Raw genomic sequence first — 12,083 nt, forward strand, 5'->3', positions numbered from 1 at the left:
ATGGTGTCATGCATACAAGATTACTCATTACTTTAAGTGTGGGCTTAAACTCTGGTAAATTCAGGACAATTTAGGTTTATTACAGATTATGAGGAGAGTCAGACTAATTCATAGGCAAACGTCCAGCAAGACAGTAATGGAGGCTTGATTGGTGGTTGCCACTCTGCACCATTAAGTATATAAAGAAAAGAAAAATAGCACCATCTGTAATAATCCCCGAAAAACGCTATTAAACGACATCACCGCTGAGACCAGTCAATGAATATAGTATTGTAATCCTTGTTCAGTCTTGTTTAAGGTCAGTTTCCAAAAATAACATTTTTGATATCAAGATAAGTATTCTCACTAGGGTTGCCACCTAGGTCTGACAAAAAACAAGGACACTGTCATACTGAGCGAGTGTAATCTGTTGACTGGGGCGGCGAACGTAAGTTGTTGAGCGCGGGGTGGCGAACGTAAACGTAACGTAAAACGTTACCGGAGGGGTTTAAAATGGACACAGCGAGAAAAAAACAGATTTAAAGTGTGCAGAAACAGTCTGAATCATGGTTTGAACTAACCTGGTTTTTTTGCCGGGACCGAATATTATAAAGACGAAAAACCGGGACAGCCCGGGAAAACCGGGACAGGCACGTGAAAACCGGGACAGTCCCGGGAAAAACGGGACAGGTGGCAACACTAATTCTCACATGTAAAAATAAAATTTTTGATATACTAGTAATAATGTAATTTTTACTAGCAAAAATTTTATTGAATTACATTTTTACTAGTATGAATATAATTCTTGATATAAAAAAACTGAATTTTTACATGTGAGAATTAAATTCTTACTAGTAAAAATTCAATTCTGATTTTTCACTAGTAAAAATTGAATTCTTACATGTAAGAATTGCATTCTTACTAGTAAAAATTTTAAATCTTACATGTGAAAATTATTTTTGTAAATGTAAGAATACAATTTTTACGTTAGAATTTATACTATTAAAAATGTAATTCTTAAATGCAAAAATGTTTCCCCCATTCAAAATTAATTGGAAAAGTAATGAATTATCACATGTAAAAATTAAATGTTTTATATCAAGAATGTAATTCTTACATGTAATTAAATTTTTACTAATAAGAATTTAATTTTTACTTAATTTTTAAAGAATTCCTTTTCTGATATCAAAAATTTTATTTTACATGTAAGAATAAAATTCTTCTATCAAGAAAAATAGGAATAAAAGCTAAAACAGCTTTCCATATATCTTGATACCAAAAATTTTATTTTTACATGTAAGAATTTATTTTTTGATATTAAGAATTGAATTCTTACATGTAAAAATAACATTTTTGATATCACAAATTAAATTCTTACATGTAAGAATAACATTTTTACTAGTATAAATCTATACAAATGAGCTAATGAAGCATGTGTTTAAACTTTAAATGTGTTAAAATCCAATAGTGGCCCATTATCACTATCTGTGGGAGTGCCTCCAAAGATCTAAGGTTGCCAAGTATGCAGCCATCTGTAAAATGAGTCGTTCATAAAAAATGGCAATGGATTCTGTATCTTAATCTTATTTACTGTATGCTAGTATCAGGGACGCATACATAGCCACTCCCCTCCCCCCACTAGGCAAGTCTGACCACAACCTAGTTTACCTACAGCCAGAGTACACACCCCTGGTTCAAAGGCAGTCTGCAACAACCACCACCATCAGGAGGTGGTACCCTGGAATTAAAGATGCCCTCAGAGACTGCTTTGACACCACAGACTGGGATGTGCCGCTTAACCCACACTGTGAGGACATAGAGGGGATGACGCACTATCTGACAGACTATCTCAATTTCTGTGTATACATGGTTTCCCCCATGAAGACTGTACGATGCTACCCTAACAACAAGCCATGGGTAACGCAAGAGGTCAAAGCTGCCCTCAACAGGAAGAAGGCCACATTCCGGAGCAGGGATGGGGGGGGGGGGGGGGAGAACAACATGAGGGAGGTCTGGAAAGGTGTTAAGACCATCACTGGTCACAACACAAAGACCAGAGTCATAGGAGGGACTGCTGAAAAGACAAACAAAATGAATAACTTCTTCAACCGCTTCACTCCATGTCTCCCCACCCTCTCCTTCACTCCAGCCATATCTCCCTCTTCCCTCAACACACCTTCCATCACTTACTGCAGCAGCCTCCTCCTCCTCCTCCTCCACCCCATCTCATTACAGAGCCCCCCACACATCACTGCTGTCCAGGTGAGGAGACAACTGAGGAAACTCCACTCCAGGAAAGCAGCAGGCCCAGACAAGGTGTGTCCACGTCTACTTAAGACCTGCGCTGAGGAACTGGGTGAACCACTACAACGTGTCTTCAACCTCAGCTTACAACTGGGGAGAGTGCCTACTCTCTGGAAGACTTCATGTATTGTTCCTGTGCCCAAAAAGAATTAGCCCAGTGAGCTGAATGACTTCCAAACAGTGGCACTCACGTCATACCTTATGAAGACCTTTGAGCAGCTCTTTCTCTGTCTCTTCAGACCACAGGTGCAACATGCCCGTGACTGTCTACAGTTTGCGTACCGGGCAAGTGTTGGTTTGGAAGATGCCATGCTCTACCTACTACACCGAGCCCACTCACACCTGGATAAGGGAAAAGGCACTGTGAAGATCCTTTTCTTGGATTTTTCGAGTGCCTTCAACACCATCCAGCCCCTTATGCTTCAGTATAAACTGAACAGGATGCAAGTGGACCCCTGCCTGGTCACATGGATCTACAGCTACCTTACTGACAGGTCACAGTACGTCAGGCTGAAGGACATCACGTCTGACACAGTGACCAGCAGTATTGGAGTTCCACAGGGCACAGTGCTGGCCCCTCTCCTTTTTACCCTGTACACCGCGGACCTCTGCTACAACTCGGAATTGTGTCATATACAGAGGTTTGCTGATGACACCGCTATTGTGGGGTGTATCAGGGATGATGAAGAGGAGGAGTACAGGAGCCTGGTGAGGGACTTCACCTTCTCGTGCCACAGCAGCCACCTGCAGCTCACCTCCTCAAAGACCAAGGAGCTAGTCATTGACTATGGAAAGTCTGGACCAAAGTCACAACCAGTTCTAATAGAGGGTGTTGAGGTGGAGACTGTGGACTCCTACAAGTACCTTGGGCTGTGGCTGGACAGCAAGCTGGACTAGTCCTGCAACAATGACCACCTGTACAGGAAGGGACAGAGCAGGCTGTACTTTCTGAGGAGGCTGCGATCGTTTGGTATCTGCCGGAAACTCCTGTGGATATTTTATCAGTCTGTAGTTGCCAGTGTCCTGTTCTACACTGTGCTATACTGGGGGGGCAGCATATCCAAGAAGGACACATCCAGGCTGAACAAACTGATCAGACGGGCTGGCTCGGTGGTCGGCATGAAGCTGGACTCTGGTGACTATGGCAGAGAAGAAAAGAGGACCCTGGACAAACTGCTGGGCATTATGGATGACACCAGTCATGCTCTGAACACTATCATCAGTAACAAGAGGAGTGTGTTCAGTGACCGACTGCTCCTTCCCAAGTGCAGCACCAACAGGTTTAAATCAATAAAGACCTATCTATCTATCTATCTATCTATCTATCTATCTATCTATCTATCTATCTATCTATCTAATAGAAGCTTTCCATGTTTACAAAATTGTATGCATTTATGGAAGCATACTTTTTTCTTAGGCCTCATGTTGTCTTAAAATAATGTACACGTATCCTCTCATGAGAGCAAAAACTCCAGAGATGGATTAAAACCCATGCTCCATTAGGCGGTCCAGCTAGTAGCATTTTTATTGTTCAATATCTAGTCCGAGCAGTCCCCTCCAATGCCAATCTTGGGCCTACCTTTTGTGTGTGCAGTGTGCCCACCTGGTCTGAAAAAAAAACAAAATTGGCCTGAATTTACCAGAATTTAAGCCCACACTTAAAGTAAGGAGTAATTTTGTATGCATGACACCATGAAGAAAGGAGCAAGCTGTACCTTTTTTTTTTTAAAACAAGAAAATACTTGATGTGGTCTCTTTAAAAAAAAAGCGCAACGTTAACTAGCTCCGCCTTTGTATCCACATGCAAATCAAGCTAATTAACATTAGAACATGTAATAATTCAATTTTTACATGTAGAAGTTAAATTTTTACTAGTAAGAATTACATTTTTGCTAGTAAGAATTCTATTCTTGATATCAAAAATGTAATTTCCACTAGTAAAAATTTATATTGATATAAAAAATATAATTTGTACATGTAATTAAATTCTTACTAGTAGAAATTAAATATTTACTAGTAGAAATAACATTTTTACTAGTGAAAAATTGAATTCTTACTTGAATTGATTTATGATATCAAGAATTAAATTTGTACTAGTGGAAATTGTATTTTCACATGTATTAATTTAATTCCTGATATCAAGAAAAAAGGAATAAAAGCTAAAACGGCTTTCCATACACTGGTCTCTAGAGCAGTGGAGGTGCGTTCTCTGGAGTGACGAATCACGCTTCTCCATCTGGCAGTCTGATGGCAGAGTCTGGGTTTGGTGGTTGCCAGGAGAACGGTACTTGTCTGACTGCATTGTGCCAAGTGTAAAGTTTAGTGGCGGGGGATTATGGTGTGGGTTGTTTTTCAGGAGCTGGGCTTGGCCCCTTAGTTTCAGTGAAAGGAACTCTGAATGCTTCAGCAAACCAAGACATTTTGGACAATTCCATGTTCCCAACTTTGTGGGAACAGTTTGGAGCTAGCCCTTTCCTCTTCCAAAATGACTTTGCACCAGTGCACAAAGCAAAGTCCATAAAGACATGGATGGTAGAGTCTGGTGTGGATGAACTTGACAGGCCTGCACAGAGTCCTGACCTCTACCCAACAGAACACCTTTAGGATGAATTAGTGGCAACTGAGAGCCAGGCCTTCTCGTCCAACATCAGTGTGTGACCTCACAAATGTGCTTCTGGAAGAATGGTCAAAAATCTGCATAAACACACTCCTAAACCTTGTGGACAGCCTTCCCAGAGAAGTTTATGTCAGGGCTGGCTCGGATGCCATACCTCCACAAGAGGCACCCGAGTCAGTCATAGACTAGCTGGGTGCAATTATAATTGCTCTAAATGTGGGAAAGTTCAGATGCAGTTGGTTTATACAACTTCTTCACACATTTTATTGAGTGTTACAAATACAAGCATCTCCATTTTTACCGGATTAAACAAGAATTATTCACCAATTATTCTAGAGCATAGTTCGCTTCTGCCGTATGCAAGTCTACCTAACATCGCTAGCTATCTAGCTACAACATGACTAGCGAACATATTGATACATAGAACAGCATAGCTAGCTATATAGCTAAGACGCAACTAGCCAACATATTTGTAAATCAAAATCAGTACATTCAGAATGACATTTATGTACATTTTGACAGGCATTTATGTAAACATGCAAAGCAAGTTACAATTACGACTCAATCTGCCTTTGAGCAGTATTTTTCCTCACCTAAATGTGGGAAAGTTCAGATGCAGTTAGTTTATACAACTTCTTCCTTCGCGCACATTTTATTGAGTGAGGAAAAAGCTCGCGAGTTTTCTCCCCAAAGCCCTGAACTCCACCTGCTGGCAATGCCTGGTATGTCACCCTATATCTCCACCTAAACTATATACAGACATAAATCCTGAGCCCCTTACACAATCAGCGGTGATCCGTTTCAGCCATTTCTAGGGCTTCATAAAGAAGCTTGGTGAAACGGATCACTGCTGATTTGTTTTGGTCTTATGCCGTCACGCTCTCAGCCTTCTCTCTGCTTTTCTACTCCCGAAGTTGCGTTCCAGAGTGAAGGTGTCTCGCCACCTTACTCTCTCTTTCTCTTGCCTTCTCTTGTCCTCTCTCTCTATTCTCTACCTTTTACTTTTACTTATTCGATTATCTACCTCCTGCGCCACTTCTGGCCCATCTCAAGTTTTCCTTCAGCCTTATCTCTTCCTGTCAGTTACTCTTTTATTTTGGGAAGGGTTTTTTGTTTTGCTGTGGCATTCGCCTGCTGCCGGTTACTTCCCCTGGCGTCCTTAGTTTCGTTTTCCGTGTTCTTTTAGTTGCCTTTATTATTTTTCCTCCCGTGTCTATACGGTTGAGTTTTGCATTTTCACGTGTTGAGTATTCCACGTTGTTTTCTGTTGGTTTTTTCCCCATGTTCTACACTTGTGCTTTATTTTTACGCATTGAGTTTTTGAGTCCTTTTTGAGTTTCGTTTTGCTACTGTGTGTGTATGCAGAGTGTTTTCTGCAGCGCTTTCTTTTTGTTCGTGTGTGTTTATTTCATACACATAGTCCTAGTTATAAGCATTTATCCCTATTGTTTTCTAACGGCATTTGGGTTCAATTCTCTTAATGTGGACCAGTGTCACATTAAAACCTATGGATTAGGATTGGGATGTCCCTTAAACTCATTTGTGAAACAAGGAAGGTGAGCGAAGAGGTGAGGTGTCTTCGTCGACTTTAAAGGAAAATAACTTTCTATAGATATAGGTCTGTTCTGGTTTTTCAAGATGACGCCAGTGTGTGTGGCGGGCCGTCCATTACTCTCTGTGTGATTAATGTTGGCAGCGCTGTTAAATTGTCCTGCCTTAGGTCAGCTGATCAGTTGCTCCTGGAGGTGTCGAGGTCAAAGCACAAGCTCAGAGGGGATAGAGCTTTTTCCATCGCTGCTCCTAGATTATGGAACAACCTACCACTGCATGTTAAATAAGCCCACTTTTGTTCATTGGCTTTTAACACAGCATGAGACTTTTATGTTTTTTTTTTGTTTTTACTGTTTAGTTTTATTCTTTGATTTGTTTTATTGATTACACTGTAAAAAAACATTTTTTAACAGATATTTACTGTAAATAAATACAGTATTTTTCTGTCTTTTTCATAATAAGAGAATATACCTGTAAAATACAGGAAAATGACTTTTTTTAAGAAAACACCTTTAAATATACGGTCAAAGTCTGTAAATTTAAATTACAAGAATTTCTTGTTTTATAACAGGATTGTATATTTTTTTAAGGGTCTTGAGTTTTAATTTAGTAGTTTTCAGTGTAAAAACACAGAACAATGCCTTTTGTAACTTCACAGTAATTTTCCATTTTTAAACAGTAAATGCATGGTATATTAAAAATCCATGTTATCAAAGAAATTATATTGAACCAAAAACAACAGCCTAACATCCATTTCCAATTCTCTAAATATACATTAATAACTCTGCTACCAAACCAGCTGTAAATTACATACACAAAGTACTGAACAACAGCCTTTTATTTGAAATGACATTTAAAGCAACAAGTTTAGAACGCAATACTACTCCACTCTGCTCAAGCAAGTGAATAATATAAAATATTTGGTCCGTCAATCCTCAATCCTGGGCAATCAAGGGCTTTTCGTCAGAAGGCGCAAAGATATAAGGCATTGGGAGATTTTTTTCAGAAAAGCCCATAAGATAACCTGTTAAAACTTTGCAATATATAGCAATAAGTTTGCGGAGGGGGGTCAGAGAAATATTGTGTGTGTGTGTGTGTGTGTGTGTGTGTGTGTGTGTGTGTGTGTGTGTGTGTGTGTGTGTGAGAGAGAGAGAGAGAGAGAGAGGAGATCGATCTATCCATCCATTCATCCATCAGGAAACGGGTGATTTTCCCGAAACGTTCTACTTCTTAACCTTGTACGTTTCATACGAGGTTACGAAGTACTTAGCGCTACGAACGTTTCGGGAAACCCACCCCAGATCAGCAAACAGTTCTGTGTGGTGATTGGACAGAATCGTGGGTGCCTGGTCTGTTCAGCCAATGAATGCTGAGAAGCACTAGTTTAAATTTGAGCGCCAGGTGCCTGGAGACATTACGTTACGGAATCGCAGGTAAAGGCGAGACCGACTGAAACCAGTTCACGCCAAGTGTCTGTGTTCAATATCAACTGAAGGTACGTCTTAGTTTTTTTTTTTTTCAAAAATCGCTGCTTTGCCGGGAGTGTTTAATTATTTTATTATGAGTAGCATTCTGACGACAAGTTGTTGTCTGACACGTTGTGTTATAGTAGTTTTGGTTTCAAACGTGTTTTAGCCAGTTTATTTTAATCTGTTCATGGCGTTTTTTATCACATTATTTAATGGTTGTTTATTTTCAAAGAGATTATTTTCAAATCTTAACGTCTTCACTCGTGTTTCGTCCTGGAATTACAAGAGGCTCGTTAACGTAATACAGGAGAACTGTTTAGTCAGACAGTTGTGAAACGAAGTAGTTTCAATTTCAAGCATTTTCAAGTACTTTAGCCTAAATTCCAGCACTTTTCAAACCTGAAACACAAAGCAACATTAAAATTGGTCAGATAAATGTTCCTTCCCGTTTTTGAGGGGTGTTTCTTTATAACTACCACATATCGTTACGGACAACACTGCAAAGAATGTGACGCGAGTTGTGCGGAGTCGCGCGCTACGGTCAGTCTCGAAAGTATAAACATAGTTAAAATGAGCACAGCCAGGCCAAGTGTTTAATCAACTTTAAATAAATACTTCTAATGTCTTTTTTTAGGTTGTACAGACAAACAGCATTTTACAGAGTATACCTAACTTTTAGAAAAAACTGCAAGTTTTTGTGCTTTTATGTTGGCTATGTTGCTTTTGTGATGCTGAGCTCTAGCTATAAAAAGTTTGTGCTATTACCAGAAAAGAGAGCTTTTGTTTGTATTTTATTCTTTAACCATATTTTTCTATTATTTACTTATGTTTTATTATTATTTATTATTACTAAATGTTGAGAGAACACAGCCTTGCACAAAATGTTTGCACTATTATTACTTGTACACGTGTTATCTAATTTTAGATTTCATCTATTGTTGAATAAACCTGCAAAATATTTGGAATTATTCTGGATTCATTACACAGTAAAAAACAAAACAAATTAACATGCTGCTGTTCAGAGAGACATTACATTTCTGTATTTGAATCTTAATTTATTGTGTTTCACATCGATATCAGGATATCCAACAATGTTAAATTGTTGAAATGTAAATTAATTAGACCGGCAGCCTCCTTAAAAATAACGCAAACCAGTATCCTTTGCCAGTGTGGTAGTGTTTTTTCCATGTACAGAATGAGGGAATATAAAAATAAGTCAGATCTTTCTGTTTTGTTCATAGCTTGCTTTGACAAGCTCTAAAAGCAGACAGCACTCAGTGGAGTTCTTTCTGACCCTACCGGTACTTGTCCATCCTCAAAGCAAAGTTGGCATCTGTGGTGCTCTTTCTTGGCATGACACCCTGCTGCTCACAAATAGTTCCCTCTTGTCTAAGTCTAGCTTCTACAATTTTCTCCCAGATCTTCAATGTGTGGCTCATCAACTTAATTGTACATCACCCTTGTTCTTAAAAATGGGTACCAGCACACCTCTCCTCCATTCCTCTGGCATTTTCTCACTCTCAACCATACCATTGAATAGTTGAGACAAAGACCTCACTGCTATCTCTCCTAGAGATTTCCGTACCTCCACTGGTATGCCATCAGGTCCATCTGCCTTCCCTTCTTCATCCCATCCAAAACTTTCCAAACTGTACTCTTTGTTCCATTTCATTCTCTTCATTCATTAGCTCCTCAAAGTACTCCTTCCATCTTCTCATCACACTCTCCTCACTTGTTAAAACATTACCATTCCTATCCTTAACAAGTCTAACCCAGCGCCTTTAACAGCTCCTCTATTAACTCTTTACCACATTCCTTCCTTCTTCAGTTTCCACCATTTGGTCTTCTCTGGTTTGACGTTTTTTTTTACATAATTCTACACACCACCATACGATGCTATTTGGCCACGCTCTCTCCTGTCACAATCTTATAGTCTCCAATCTCTGTCGTGTTTCGTCTTCTACACAGAATGTAGTCTACTTGTGTACTCCTCCCTCCACTCTCTATAGGTCACCCTATGTTCCTTTTTGGAAATAAGTGTTGACTACAGCCATTTCCATCCTCTTGGCAGAATCCACCACTATCTGTCCTTCCTGGTTCCTTTCCTTGACACCAAACCTACCCATTGCTTCCTCATCATCTGTTTCCTTCACCATGTCCATATAGGTCTGTTACAATCACCACTCTCTCCTTACTGGGAATACTTTCACTTCATCTAGATCCTTCCAAAACTTCTCTTTTTCTTCTTCCTCACATCCAACCTGTGGAGCATAACCACTGGCAACATTCAATGTCAGACCTTCTACTTCTATCTTCAGACACATCACCCTATCTACACTTGTTTCACCTCTACTATGTTCTTTGCTAACTCCTCTTTCAAGACTAGTATGTGCACACAAGATCAAGGCACCAGTATGAGTAATACTATTTCACTACTTAACTTGATAAACAGCTATGTTTTCTGGTTATGTATACAAACATTTGTATGACTTTTAAATGGTCCCATGATGAGCTTATGTGCAGTCACTTTTGAAAGTTGTTCCACTTTAAGCAATCACAAACTCCAATAAAAGCCTGGTCAGAAATGGATGGGTTTACTTTAGAAACTGAATAATGGGGCAAGAACTCTACAGCTGCAAGCCCTGTAAAAATGTAGGTACGAGTCAAAACCATACACAGCTGCCAAAATCAGGCCCAATTCTGACCAACATGCCTCGTATCTTCCTGGATGTCAAACAAAACTGTCTGATATTTGGGGTTATTGTGATTTCAGAATTGTTTTGCATTTTACGTTACAATGTTATGCATTCTAAATTGATTACAAAGTGCACACGATGTCCCAGAATTACTATATAGGCTACAGGTTGCAGGTTAAAACAGAAACATTTGATTTTCTCTTTTCACAGATGCGGCAGTGGGCACTGGTTTAATGATGCTGTAACGATCTGCGCGAGGCAGAACAGGGAGGTGGACACAAACGCTGAGGAGAGCGAGATTTATTCTAAGGAATTCCAAAGACGTGGTCAAGGTAACAGGTGCGGGTCAAAACGGGCAGGCAATCCGGACATGAATTACAAACACAACTAGGAGGACTCACGGACCAGGCAGGAACACACGGAGATCATGGGGAAAACAACGAGACATGAAACGGAAAACTACGAACGTTAGAGATCACAAGGAACATGAATGCACAAAACAACCAATAATCAGACATGGGAAATACAAGGACTATAAATACACAGGACTAGACCAGGACCAGGTGACAACACTGATGACAAGGGTGTGGAAGACAATGGGAAACCATAGAAACAGACAAGCTGGGCGGGACTAACCGGCAAGGAACTACAGACACGAGGAACAGGGAAACTGGAGTGACAGGTAGGAGAGGGGGCGTAGCCCTATGTGACAGATGCCTAACAAGATCATTGAGAGAAACTGCCATAATGTTCAAAACCTGGAGTTATGGAATTTTCTTCCTTCTGGATGTGTCCTAATATGACATCTTTTTTGATAAAGTTAATGATAAACTGTTATGTAGTGACAGCTAACAGTGAGTGAACTGGGACTGAACACAAGTGCACAGTGATAATGAAGTGATGTTGTTCTATGAGATATTTGATGTGATCGTTTCATATAGCTAGGTGCAATTTTTAAAATAATTTCAGCACCCTTACCATCTTACTGTTACTGTTGAAAATGCCTTAAACAACTGTGTGTAAGCCCTTTTATGATCTGTAACGATTATTGAAGTATTAGATTCTGTGATTGGCCCTTGTGCTTTGTATTAGCCAATTAAAAGTTCTCGTTGTAGAAGCATATTCAGTGTAGCAAAATTTTTCAAGTTGTTGATTATCTACTGGGTGTGTAAATGAAACAAAGAAACATTTTTCCCAAGCAATCCTAATCTGAATCTTTTAATTGGCACGTGCTGCTACAGTCCATACTACACAATAAACTGAGAATGATATAAGATAACTAGTGCTGTTAGTTCACATTATTGTTTATATTTTAGAATCCCATTTAATATAAATCTTTTCAACCTCGAGAACATTGTAAAAATCCATAGTAACCATCTTTTTGTGTTTTTATATATTTTTTAGAGTCAGTTCAGTTGTCATGATTGTTGAAGTTCAACTGTCAAAATAAAGAGATTGAAAGTATGT

Source organism: Brachyhypopomus gauderio, chromosome 5, assembly GCF_052324685.1.
Source record: "Brachyhypopomus gauderio isolate BG-103 chromosome 5, BGAUD_0.2, whole genome shotgun sequence".
NCBI classification, from domain to species: domain Eukaryota; kingdom Metazoa; phylum Chordata; class Actinopteri; order Gymnotiformes; family Hypopomidae; genus Brachyhypopomus; species Brachyhypopomus gauderio.